Below are 12,814 nucleotides of genomic sequence, written 5' to 3' on the forward strand. Positions count from 1 at the left end.
CAGTAAGGAGAAAGGAGAGCTGATGGACAATTTTTGAAGAACGATTCAGTTTGTCTACATCTTCAGGTGTCATTCAGCACATTAAAAAAAGCATCTGATTTTATTATAAAATTGTGAAACTATAAACACGTTGTAAATTATATAATTATAAATATGCATCTATTTATTTCTAGACATATAGGAAAAATTTGATTCTAGGGCTATATTTTTTTTTAATTTTTTTTTTAACACTTATTTATTTTTGAGACAGAGAGAGAGAGAGAGAGAGAGAGCATGAACAGGGGAGGGTCAGAGAAAGAGGGAGGCACAGAATCTGAAACAGGCTCCAGGCTCTGAGCTGTCAGCACAGAGCCTGACACGGGGCTCGAACCCACAGACCGCGAGATCATGACGTGAGCCGAAGTCGGACGCTTAACCGACTGAGCCACCCAGGCGCCCCACCTAGGGCTATATTTACAGTACAAGAAAGTCCAAGGGGAAGACACAGGAATAGATTTTATAAACTCCCCAAACATTCTCAACATCTTTATTTTCCCATGTTTTCCCTTTGAGGAGTGTCATTTATTCCGGAGTTTAAGTTTCCCTTCCTGTTAGAGAGCACTTCAGCTGCCCTCAAATCCTAAGACCATAAATGAATGGCCTACTTTACCAGATGTCACTATCAGCTTGCTAGGCGACAATACATGGCTGTACACTATTACAAGTACCCCTGCTTTTTGAAAGTTCTTGTTAATGCCGCTTGACTTTTCCAGAAGACCTACATTGGTTACCTGTTTTTGTGAGCTGAAAGAACTCCGAAGAGGATTTTTTGCTTTTAGGAAAAAAAGGTAAAAGGCAAGAATAGCATTCAGCGCTCACCCCAGCCGTGGGAGGGGCCCCACCCAGCGCCTTGCCTGGGAACCGCCCTGGGCATCTCAGCCTCAAGCCGCCAGAGCCTTAAACTGTGTCTGTGAGCACCTGTGCTTTACTTCGATTTACTTTGCGCATCCCTTAGCAAGATGTGTCCTGAGGTATCAGAAAGGCCCAAGACAGGTTATTTGGGGGGATCGGGAATGCTCAAAATTTTTTCTATGTAAGTCAATGGCAATTGCTTCTTTGCTTCATGCCATTTCAGCTTCCAGAAAATTTCAGAGGAATGTTCTGCTTTCAGATGATGGGAAAAATGAACTCAAACACATGCTTTATTCATGTAAACCTTCAGGTAGGCGTTTCCTCCCTTGTAACCTCATGCACTGCACAGGCACATTCCTCCACAGCCTTGCAGGAATTATTAACCTTGTTTTTTGTTCCTTTTCCTCCCCAGTACTTGCTGCAGGAACCAGGGAGGGAGGCTACCTTATAATGTCTGTTTTGTAGACACAAGACCAACCTGTAATGCACCAGAAACCCCAGATGGAGCCCTGATGTCCAAAGCAACTTGAAATCCCAAAAGTTTTGAGTCTCCCCTTGAGAAGTTCCAAGGCCTATCCAGTTCCTGCCCTAACTCCCACATACACTGTTAGCCCCATAAAAATTGTCCCGAGGCTCAACAAAGGCAGGGCAAATTTGGGAGTGCTCCCCTGCCTTCTCCTTGAGCTGCCTTTTCAATAACAAAACTTTCTCTGCTTCAAACCCAGTGACTCAGAGATTGGCTTACTGCACGCGGGACACGAATCTGATTTCAGGGTTTTGTTGGAGGCGGTTAGTTAGTTAGTTTTTAACAGGATGCCCGGAAGCCAGCAAAGAGAAGTCATGGCCAGCTATCAGGAGAGTCAGAGGCCTGTCCTGGCAACATCCCAAAGCAAAGCCACAAGAAGTTGGATCAAACCAGACAGGCCCAAGATGGCTGACAAAGTAGGCTGGAAACCCTTCACCAAGTCAGGAAGAAATAAATGGTGCTGAAACCCAGTTGCCAAGAAATCCCCAGCTCAAATAATGTATATTCCACCCCCTTATTAACAACTGTCAAGAAAAGATAGAAGCTCACAATGCACAGCTCGCTTGCTCTCTCACTCTCTCTCTCTCTCCCACTCTCACATCTCGGGAGTGTATTTTTTGCTTTAGTAAACTTTGCTGCTGGTACCACTCACCCACTGTGTTGTGTCTGTCTTTGAATTCTTTCTCGTGATGAAGCCAAGAGTCTTCACTGGCATCTTTAGGACGGGTGCGGCGGAGGCCTCTGGGCCCAGAATCTCCCCAGTCCACCCAAAAGTAGTTTGGCAACAGAAACCTGGGTGAGAATCAGCACGATAGAAGTCCAAAAGAGAAAGAAGAAAGAAGTCACCAGTGTCACGGCTTTTACACAAGCTTCAGCGTTAGGATCCTGGTACCCTTTGATATTAAACTCTATTGATATTAAACTTGCTATGTCTCCAAAGAGAAAAAAGTAACAGAAAAAAAAAGATGCTGTGGGAATAGGTTAAGGGGATGGTAATCTGAACATTGATGGGCACTAAGAAAATAATGGTTTGTGTTTCATTCATATTAATCTTCCATGATGTCTTGCTTGATTCTCATTTTAAAACAATAGGAAGTATATGGTCTATCACTGGGAACTAAAAAAGAGAAAAAGAACAAAGACCCCAGAAAAATAATAACGATCACCCTATTGGTTTTCCACTTCAACCAGAGAAAAAGAGGATGGAAAAAATAGAAGGAAATAGAAGACGCTGAGGCAGGTGTCAAAGCAGACACTTAAGTGGTCGATCCTCAGGCAAAACAGAATAATAATTTAAAAAAAATTTTTTTCTACATTTATTTTTTTTGAGAGACAGAGAGACAGAGCACAAGTGGGGAGGGGTAGAGAGAGAGAAGGAGACAGAATCCGAAGCAGGCTCCAGGCTCTGAGCCCGACGCGGGGCTTGAACTCACGAACTGCGAGATCATGACCTGAGCCGAAGCTGGACTCTCAACCAAATGAGCCACCCAGGCGCCCCATAATTTTTTTTTTTTTTAATTTGACCACTGCTGTGTGGATCTGCAGAGAGCACCAGTGGACGTGAATCGATCAGTATCATGATCAAGAACATATTCTGGTTATGGACAAGCTGATGAGGAGAAAACCAATGAAGTGAAATTGATTTTCCTCTTTCTTACTCAGTTGATGCAGTTCATTATTCCAATCAGTCCGGTTCTACAAATACCTGTTATAAATTCCAGTTAAGACAACCAAAAAGGTGTTGTCCTGTGTGCTTGACATTTTTTCTGAGTGAAAAATGACCATCCCAAATATCACTGCTGATGAACTGATGAATTGAAAACAATTGAGTAGCTTTTGTTGTGCTTTTTGTTTGTTTGTTTTTATTGTGGCTTCCATTCCATTTCAGTAGACACCAGCTTCTATTATCATACTGGTTCTCAGCAAACACTGGGAAAGCCATTTACCATTTCGGTTCATTTAAAATGTTTTCGTTTAAGATTTCCTTGCCGACAGTTTAAGAGCAAATACACAGAGGTGCAGAGTAATCGTTTAGAATGATTGCTGATGCCTCGTTTTTTTGGAGAAGGACTATGATTGCATTATTCACATGTAAATATCTGTGAAGAGGATAGAAACCACAGCCATTAAATTTTGTGGTTCTTTCCCACTCTACCTTCCCACCCTCTGGTTCGCCTAGTTATAATTCCTGATAACTTCTATTATATTCTTTGCGTAAGACCAAAGGCCACATAGTTTTCCTCCCGCTTTCTTTTCCTAGTATCGGATATTTAATATGGCCCTATTATTAACATTTTCAGTATTTTTTTCCACACAATTTGGGTTAGTGTGCTCAAAGGTAGAGTTTTCAAGGGCTGACAAGAGCAGAAAGTGGTGGGAAATGGACCTCCCAAGTTGTAGAGTAATTTGAAGTTGGAAAGTTTTGTGTTGATGACTTCTGTGACCTGAAGGACCCAGTGCATTATTTTGTCTTCAGAAGGGATGGATAATATCTGTATATTTGGAATTAAGTCATACCTGTGGGGAAAACAACAACAACAACAACAACAACAACAACTTTCAACCTAGTAAGTTTGGAGATTTAACTGGCTTTATTAAACAATTCGTGAATGGGACAGCATTCCATCTAGCAAGTAGAGGGGGCTCCAAGGAGTTGTACAAAATGGAAGGTTTTTATAGAAGGGGAGAGTGGGGGCAAGAAAGTTATTAGCAGAAGAAAAGGATTGTTCTAGAAGAGGCTGCTTTCTTGGGGGGCAGAAAGCAAGGTGTCTTCTCATGCAGATTATCTCATCTTTCTTTGAGGGATGGAGTGGACCCAGGAGGCAGACCCACTGGTGCTGATGGAAAAACTACTGACTGACCGGTTAAGACTCCATTTCTGGGGGAGGTTGAAACTGCAATCAGGTTGGGTATTAGGCCGAATTTGAGCACTCGGTCCAAGGGACACCATTTTAAGTGACACCACCATCTGTTCCCCCCTTTTGAGCAGACTCTCCATTTAACTGAGAGATAGGATCAAATTGTAAGGCATTGGCTCCACTCTCGGCTACTGCCCTGCAATTGACGCTTTTTGTTGCTTCCTTGTGTGGTACCTGTAGGTCATGATGGTTTTTACTCAGCTTCTGTGTCATTCATGGGTCACGGTTTCTGATTCACATTCTTTGAGCTGGTTATTTTCCTCATTCCTTAGATGTTCCAGTTTTAGGGAGATCATTTGCTTGGTGGTTAATGGCTGAGAACATACATTTAAAACTTCTGAGGGAACACAACACGGCGGGTAGATTATTATGCTTACTAAAAGCAGGGCAAGTCCCAGTGTTGAAAGTGTACTTCAAAGCCATGGTCTCCAAGACCTAAACTGGTTACAAATCAAAAAAGTTAAAGAATGACTCTGTGGACAGAGTCAAACTTTTTTTTCTTAACATTTATTTATTTTTTGAGAGCATGAGTAGGGGAGGGGCAGAGAGAATGGGAGTCACAGGATCTAAAGCAGGCTCCAGGCTCTGAGCCGTCAGCACAGAGCCTGACATGGGGCTCAAACTCAGAACTGTGGCATCATGACCTGAGCCGAAGTCAAACACTTAGCCGACTGAGCCACCCAGGTGCCCCAAGGAGTCAACCTTTTAAGCCAAGCACCTTGCTCGGTGATCTTAAGTACCTGAGTTTCACCTTTCCCAAAAGTGTTAATCCAGATGCACACAGATGCCTCCTTGCTCAGCTAAAAGATAGTCAAGGGCTATCCTGTTATCAGGAACAACTTTGTCCTGAGAGTTGAAGGATTTTTGTTGGGCCGCTACTATCTTTAGCAAAGGAATCTGCCGTGTCTTCGAGAGTCAGGGAGAGGTTTCTGATCATATGTTCATTTACCCTTACCCCTAACCATGGAAGCATGGTCCTACTAAAAGGAGCAAGTCTTGAGTCATGAATGCTTCCAGCTGTGTCTTCTTTTTCAACTTGACAGAGTAAATTCAGGGGAGTCAACCAACGAGATGTCTTAGTTTCCTTGTGAAAAGTTAGGGGCGCCATGAGATAACCTGAGAGGCATTGCCCAGCTGTGTACCAGCTACCCAGGCATTCACGGGCCCAAGAAGAAAGATAACCACCACAGAAAAAAACCAAACCCTGCTGGAGTGCAAACCATTGCCATTAGTAGGGTGGCGCTGTTCACGAATTCACTCACGGGGATTGTTGCATTTATTCATTCAAGCCAAGGGCTATTAAGTTTTCAGCACAGACAGCAAGAAAATCTCCTAGCCTAAAAGAATGAGTTGTTCTAAATATCCTGCAAAGATGGGTGCTGTTGGTGAAGGTCTCAGAGAGTGGGGGAGGGGGGAGGCAGATGTGATTTAGATAATCATGGGAATGTGGGGGTGCACAGGTACCGAGATTCACATAAGCAGCTGCGCCTGATTGGGTACGTACAGTTATAATCGAAGAAAGGTAAAGACAAGGCACAGGCTGTTCTGGCTGTAAAAGTTGAACTCAGAGACTTCGGGGGTGGGGGTTGATTGTAGTTTGCAGTGACACCAGGAAAAGAAGAAAAAATATTCACAGGGAGGACCAAGAAGTCTCTAGCATCATGGACAGATTGAAATCTTTGATGACAACTCCAGCAATCTGAAAGATTACCCCCCCACCCCCACCCTTAGTGAGAGCCTGGGAGATATGGATGAGGGCGTTATCTTTCCAAGCCAATGCCAGAGTGAAGGAAGGCAAGAAAAAGCGTAAGAAAAGAGTTCATGTTTAAACTACGAAGTCTTGATCTGGTGTCCTGGGTGGAAATAGTCCACCTTGATATTAACTATTTCTCTTCCGCGCCAATTTGTTTCAGAGGGCTCTGACGTTTCCCTGGACCAGATGTCAGGTGGAGCCTTGTTCCGCTGTGAGATGTGAATCCAATACCTTTTAACTGGGCAGCAGTGTTTTTGGTCAGGAGCACGTGGTAAGGTTCATTCCAGTGAGGTCTGAGGACCGTTTTTCTCCGTTGACATTTCCAGAGTACCTCGTCCCCAGGTTCCAGTCTGTGACCACCAGGATCCTCTGAATTGGAATCTGGGAAGGCTTCTTTAACCTATTGATGATAGGCTTCAGCATAAGACATTAAAGACTTACAGTAGCTGGTTATCCAAGCAGATAATAAGAGATCAACAAAAGGATGTTTACCCATGATGATCTCTGGTGGAGTGAGTTTGTCTTCCGAAGGGGGCACTGTGAACAATCAGTGAGACCAGAGGCAACACCTTAGCCCACAGGAGATTTTATGTTTGAGGACCCCATTCGTTCTCTCAGCCTTGCTCGTTGATTGAGGGTGATAAGGACATAACAGGCAACAGCCATACAAGAGGCATGTATATCGCCATGGTTTTGCATGAGCATTCCCAAAGCTTGATTATCCTTTCATGTATAAATAAAAATGGAAGGCTATAAGTAGCCCTAAGGTAGGCGGTAACCGCAGGGTTGTTTTAGCCTCATAAAAGCCTGTTCATATTTTTCTTCCCAAGGAAAGGGCTCAGCGACTGAAATTTTAGTAAGTTCATAGGGTGGGGGAGCCAGTAGAAACCAATGAGGAATCTACAGAATGCAATAGCCAGCCAGGCCTAAAATCCATGAAGCTATCCTTGAAATGAAGGAGGGCCCAGGAAATTCTTTCACTATCTTAATCCTTCTTGGAGACAGCTGAATTTCTACAGCACTTACATTATGACATAGGTAAAGAACAGTATCTAGAGAAAGACTTTCTTTAGATGCCTTATGTCCCTTTTCAGCTGTTATAGCAAATAAATGGAATCTTTTAAGGATGGCTCTTTGGTAATTGAGCACAGCAAGAGATTGCCCACATATTGTAAAAGGGTTGATTTTCCAGAATACTGGGGGGTATTTAAATCCTGGTGAGGTCCTTGGGAGAAATAAGGGGCCTCCGTGAACCCCTGAGGCATGATGGCCCAGGTATCTTGATTGTTCCAAGTAAAGGCAAACAGATATTGGCTGTTGGGGTCTCCAGGGATGCTGATAAAAAGCTGAACCAAGATCTACAATAGAGAACCATTTGAGTCTGGTGGAACTTGTAACAGAAGGCCATGGGGGGGTTGAATAGCTAGGGAACTGGGAATAACCACCTTGTCAATAGCTGTCAAGTCCTGGACAAATCACCACCCCCGTCCATTAGGTTTTTGGACTGGCAAGATTGGCAAGTTACAGGGGCTGGTGTAGGGAATGATTAGCAGCCCCCCCCTCCCCCAGGCAATTAGGCCTTTTATCATTGCTGTGAGGCTTTATATGGCCTCAGGGTTTAATGGATATTGAGGCAATTTAGGAAGAATTTTAGTCACATCTACCTGAAGTTTTATAGTCTGCACTTTTTATTCTCGCAGTGTCAGAAACAGATCACAGTTTTTTCGGTTTTGTTTTTGGCACCTCAGCTATATAGGGGAGCTTTGTTAGGATCTGTCCTCTTCTAGATCAAGAACAGATTATAAAGAGCATAAAGGATCAGATTCAGGCTGATCAGGAAATTCTAAGGTAAAGTCTCCATTAGAAGTGAAGTGTATTGCCCTTTTACTTATTTTTTTAAGTCAAAAAAAATTTTTTTTATTTATTTTTGTATCTTAGGAGAGAGAGAGCACACACACACACACATGGGGAAGGGGCAGAGAGAGAATCCCAAGCCCCACACAGGACTCACTCTCAGCAACCATGAGATCATGACCTGAGCCGAAATCAAGTCAGATGCCCAGCTGACTGAACCACCCAGGCACCCCCTATTAGCCCTTTTAATTTAGAAAGAAGATACCTACCTAATAAATTAACTGGAGCTGGATCACATAACAAAAAGGAATGGTTTTCAGTAACAGATCCCAGAGTCATTTGCACTAGTTGAGATAGAAACCCTCTGTGAACTTTATTAGATACGCTCGCTAAGGAAACCTTTTTACTCAAGAGGAATTTGTTGTCCTATGAGAGTGGGGTTTAAGGAGAAAGCGGAGCTCCAGTAGCTACTAAAATCTGGCAAGGTTTTCCATCAATGTTAATTGCAGTTTCCCCCGACTGCTTAAGGGAATTACTGGTAACAGTCCTATCAGCCCTGGGAGGGGCCCATAAAGGAGCCCACCCTTGGAGGCATTCAGGGAAGGGAAGACTTTGCATAGGACCTTTGAGGACAATTTTATTTCCAGTGCCCAACTGATTACAAACCTTTAGGCCATTGTTTTGATGGCGGAGCCCTAGAATGTGCAAGGCCCAGGTGTCATTTTAGCTCCCTGGCCTCGGAGCTGTTGTAGCTGGAAAGCCAACTTGGCAGGTTTTTGTTTCCAGTCTTACTTGAAGTTCCTTTCAAAATGCCCAGCGCTAGTGCTAAGTTCAGTCGGGTTGGTGGCCTCCTATCCTGCTCTCTGCCCTTTTATTAGCCCACTGATCTCTGGAGGCAATCCATTTACTAATAGAACAGCTAGGGCAAGTTGGGTGACCTCATTTAGTGTATGGAGTCCAGAATGCTGAAGGAAGAGTGCCTCCAAAAAAGGCTTTAAAGTCTGCCACAGGTTCATCTTTCTTTGTTTGCATGTTTGAAACACAGACCGATCAGAACACAGACCGATCAGTGTGGGTAGGGAAAACTCCAGGAAAGGCTTTTAAAAGATTAGCTGCTTTTCTGGGAGCTTTCTCTGGTTTGTAAGAACACCACGCTAGAGACATGGCATCTCAAATATCACCTTCAGAATTATGCCCTTCTTCCCGCATCCATTCTGGGGCTTCACCAGGTCCTACCAACAGTTGCACAAGCTGATAAAGACCTGGCAGCCTGGGGTCACAGGCTCTGATAAGGATTTAAAACTCTTAAAAAACTCAGGATCCTCCTCTTTATCTACGACCCTTAGTTGTCTTTGACCAAGAAGTGAGAGAGATCTGAGGAGGATGCCCTGCAACCTCGGGTGGTTTTATTTTTAAAGGTAACTGCTTAATTGTCTCTTCGGAGTGAAAAGGCAGTTCAGATAGAGAATTAGTAGACCACGAGAACCCAGGAAAAGAAGGGTAGAGGGGAGCAGTAGAAGTCATGTCAGTCCTGCCCTCTTATCTTAGGTACCTTTTGTGTTTTTCTCATTAGCTTTCTGTAATGAGCCTTTCAATAAGGCTATTTCAGAATCTTGAAGCCCTTTGGAAGCTTCTGCACACCAATTCATTAGGCATCCCTTTCTGTTTGCTTAATTTGGGAACCCTTGCTTTCTTAAATGAACAATCTTGTCTAATTGGAATGCTTCCCGTAATGGCCATTGCGATTCTAGGTTATTTTTAGTAAAATTTTTCCATCTTGCTACCTACCTGCCACTCCTGGGACTATAATTCCTAGATGTAAAATAAGCTGGTGTGCCGAAAGGTGGCATGCTTGACTCTTCAGGATTTAAAGATCTCATTAGCCAAGATGTTGGGTTTCTGGGGGACAAACTAATGCCTAAAAGGGATACGCCATGGCGTTGGGGACTGTGCGTGTTTTACAGTGTACCTCATTGCACAGATGTCTTCTTGAGGTTGGCAGGGTACCTCGAGTCAATCTAACCTGTTCAGCGACTAACTTATCCTATCTTGAAAGTCTTCTTGATGTGGCAAGCACTCTAACAACCTTTAAATGCCTGACCTGTGTCCACCAATTTTTGCAATTCTTTGGGCCTCCAAGATCCCTGCTAGCAATAGCCCTTATCTACACAAAACAAGACAGACAAACAAACAAGAAGGCCTGTACAGACTACCACCAATTCCCTGGGAAATTTGCTGAGGTTTTGTACTCCGGGACTTGTAATCTGAAAGGCTAAGGGTTTGGTTCTGGGCAGACCTTTCTGCCAGCTCAGTTGGGCTCTGGGCATAACTGTCTGCCAGTGTCAGCTGACCTGTCCTAGTTAGATTGGTGGCTCAAAAGCAACAACAACAACAACAACAACAACAACAACAACAAAGCCTCTCAGATCAAGAGGAGCTTACCCAAAGCCCTCAGAAATGTCGAGAAAGAGGAACCCAGTGCTTCGAATTGCTGGCGAGGAAGTTATCATAAAGCACATTTTAAATAGGATTACAGATCATTACAATTCTTAAACCTTTATTTATTCAACCAACGCACCCTAAAGGCGAATGTATACCATTATATAGTTATCGAAACTTAGCTCTTTTAACATTGAGAAGTTTTAACTAGGCAGTTAAAGACCTGATAAAGATGAAACCTAAAGCTTTGGTTTTTTGGCAAAGAGAAAAAACCCTTTGTTTCCATTGTCTTCTCAAGAGCAGAACAGTCCAAGAAAGCTTTGTCTTTTTGAACAAAGAGAAAAGCAGAATTTTAACCTTACACCAGTGTACTTTTAAAATTTCATTCATCTCAACCTTAGTGGAATAAAGTCATAATTTAAAAGACATGCCTATCTTAACAATATTTGATCTATATCCCCTTAAAAGTTTACCATTGTTAATTTTCCCCGTGGAACCAGTGAGGAAATTTACAGTTAAAGGGGATGTTTTTTTGCCTTCTGACTGAAAGTCCCCTTCCCCTTGCTTTGACCCCCTGTCATAATATGCTTAGCAATAGTAACGCCATTTGCAAGGCAGCACCAGGAAGTTCAGGGGTCTTATCTTAAGTCCACCGTTTAGCTGCCAAACAGGATATCTGTGGTCAGCCACCTGGCCCTAAGATAGGAACGGAAAGTACTGACTCCACCCGATATACCCTAGAGATGAGCCTGGTCAGCCACCCATGTTTGTTCCCCTCATTCTGGAAAATCACCCTCAGGAAAAAAAACCAGCCTCATTTAAATGGACCAATAAGAACCCCGTAACCATGCTTCTCGCTTCTGTAACCGCGCTTCTGCCACTCCAACCCTATAAAAGTCTCCCCAGCCCAACAGGAGGCGCGCAAGTCTTTGCTGAGACTTGACCGCCCCGGGTACCCGTGTACCGAATAAACCTCTTGCTGTTTGCATCTGACTCGTGGTCTCGGTGTTCCGTGGGCACGGGGTCTCATCGCCGAGGAAGACCTAGTTCTGGGGTCTTTCATTTGGGGGCTCGTCCGGGATAGAGACCCCCAACCCCCGGGACCACCGACCCACCATCAGGAGGTAAGCTGGCCGGCGACCAGATCTGTTGTCCTTGTATGAGTGTCTCTGTCATTTGATCTGATCTTGGCGGTGGAGTCGAAGGAGCTGACGAGCTCAAACTTCGCCCCCGCAACCCTGGAAGACGTTCCACGGGTGTCTGATGTCTGGAGCCTCTAGTGGGACAGCCATTGGGGCTAAATTTTTTGGGATCTCATCCGTATCAGGTGAATACAGGGTGTTGATCGGAGACAAGGGAGCCGGACCCTCAAAGTCTCCTTCTGAGGTTTCATTTTCGGTTTGGTATCAAAGCCGCGCGGCACGTCTTGTCATTCTTTGTCTTGTCACGTCTTTCCTTGTCCCCTGTCTAACCTTTTTAATTGCAGAAGCCGTCATGGGCCAAACTGTAACTACCCCCTTGAGCCTCACCCTTGACCACTGGTCCGAGGTTCGGGCACGAGCCCATAATCAGGGTGTCGAAGTCCGGAAAAAGAAATGGATTACACTGTGTGAGGCCGAATGGGTAATGATGAATGTAGGTTGGCCCCGAGAAGGAACTTTCACCATTGACAATATTTCACAGGTCGAGGAGAGAGTCTTCGCCCCCGGGGCCATATGGACACCCAGATCAAGTCCCTTATATTACCACGTGGAGATCCTTGGCCACAGACCCCCCTCCATGGGTTCGCCCGTTCCTGCCCCCTCCTAAGCATCCCAGGATGGATCCTCCCGCGCCACTTCCCCAGCCTCTTTCGCCGCAACCCTCAGCCCCCCCCATCTCCTCCCTCTACCCCGTTCTCCCCAAACCAGACCCCCCCAAGGCGCCTGTATTACCACCCGATCCTCCTTCCCCTTTAATTGATCTCTTAACAGAAGAGCCACCTCCCTATCCTGGGGGTCACGGGCCAACACCGCCGTCAGGCCCCAGAACCCCAACTGCCTCCCCAATTGCCAGCCGGCTGCGAGAATGACGAGAAAATCCAGCTGAGGAATCTCAAGCCCTCCCCTTAAGGGAAGGCCCTAACAACAGACCCCAGTACTGGCCATTCTCGGCCTCTGACCTGTACAATTGGAAATTGCATAACCCCCCTTTCTCCCAGGACCCAGTGGCCCTAACTAACCTAATTGAGTCCATTTTAGTGACGCATCAGCCAACCTGGGACGATTGCCAACAGCTCTTACAGACTCTCCTGACGGCAGAGGAGAGACAAAGGTCCTCCTTGAAGCCCGAAAGCAAGTTCCGGGCGAGGACGGACGGCCAACCCAGCTGCCCAATGTCGTTGACGAGGCTTTCCCCTTGACCCATCCCAACTGGGATTTTGCTACGCCGGCA

The 12,814-nt window shown here is 44.9% G+C and overlaps 1 pseudogene; it reads left to right on the top strand.

Moving 5' to 3' along the window:
- Positions 1 to 11,721: 11,721 nt before the first annotated feature.
- LOC123386858 lies at positions 11,722 to 12,811 on the top strand (annotated as a pseudogene).
- The last annotated feature ends 3 nt before the right edge of the window (positions 12,812 to 12,814 follow it).

This window comes from Felis catus, chromosome B4 (genome assembly GCF_018350175.1).
Source record: "Felis catus isolate Fca126 chromosome B4, F.catus_Fca126_mat1.0, whole genome shotgun sequence".
Lineage (NCBI taxonomy): Eukaryota > Metazoa > Chordata > Mammalia > Carnivora > Felidae > Felis > Felis catus.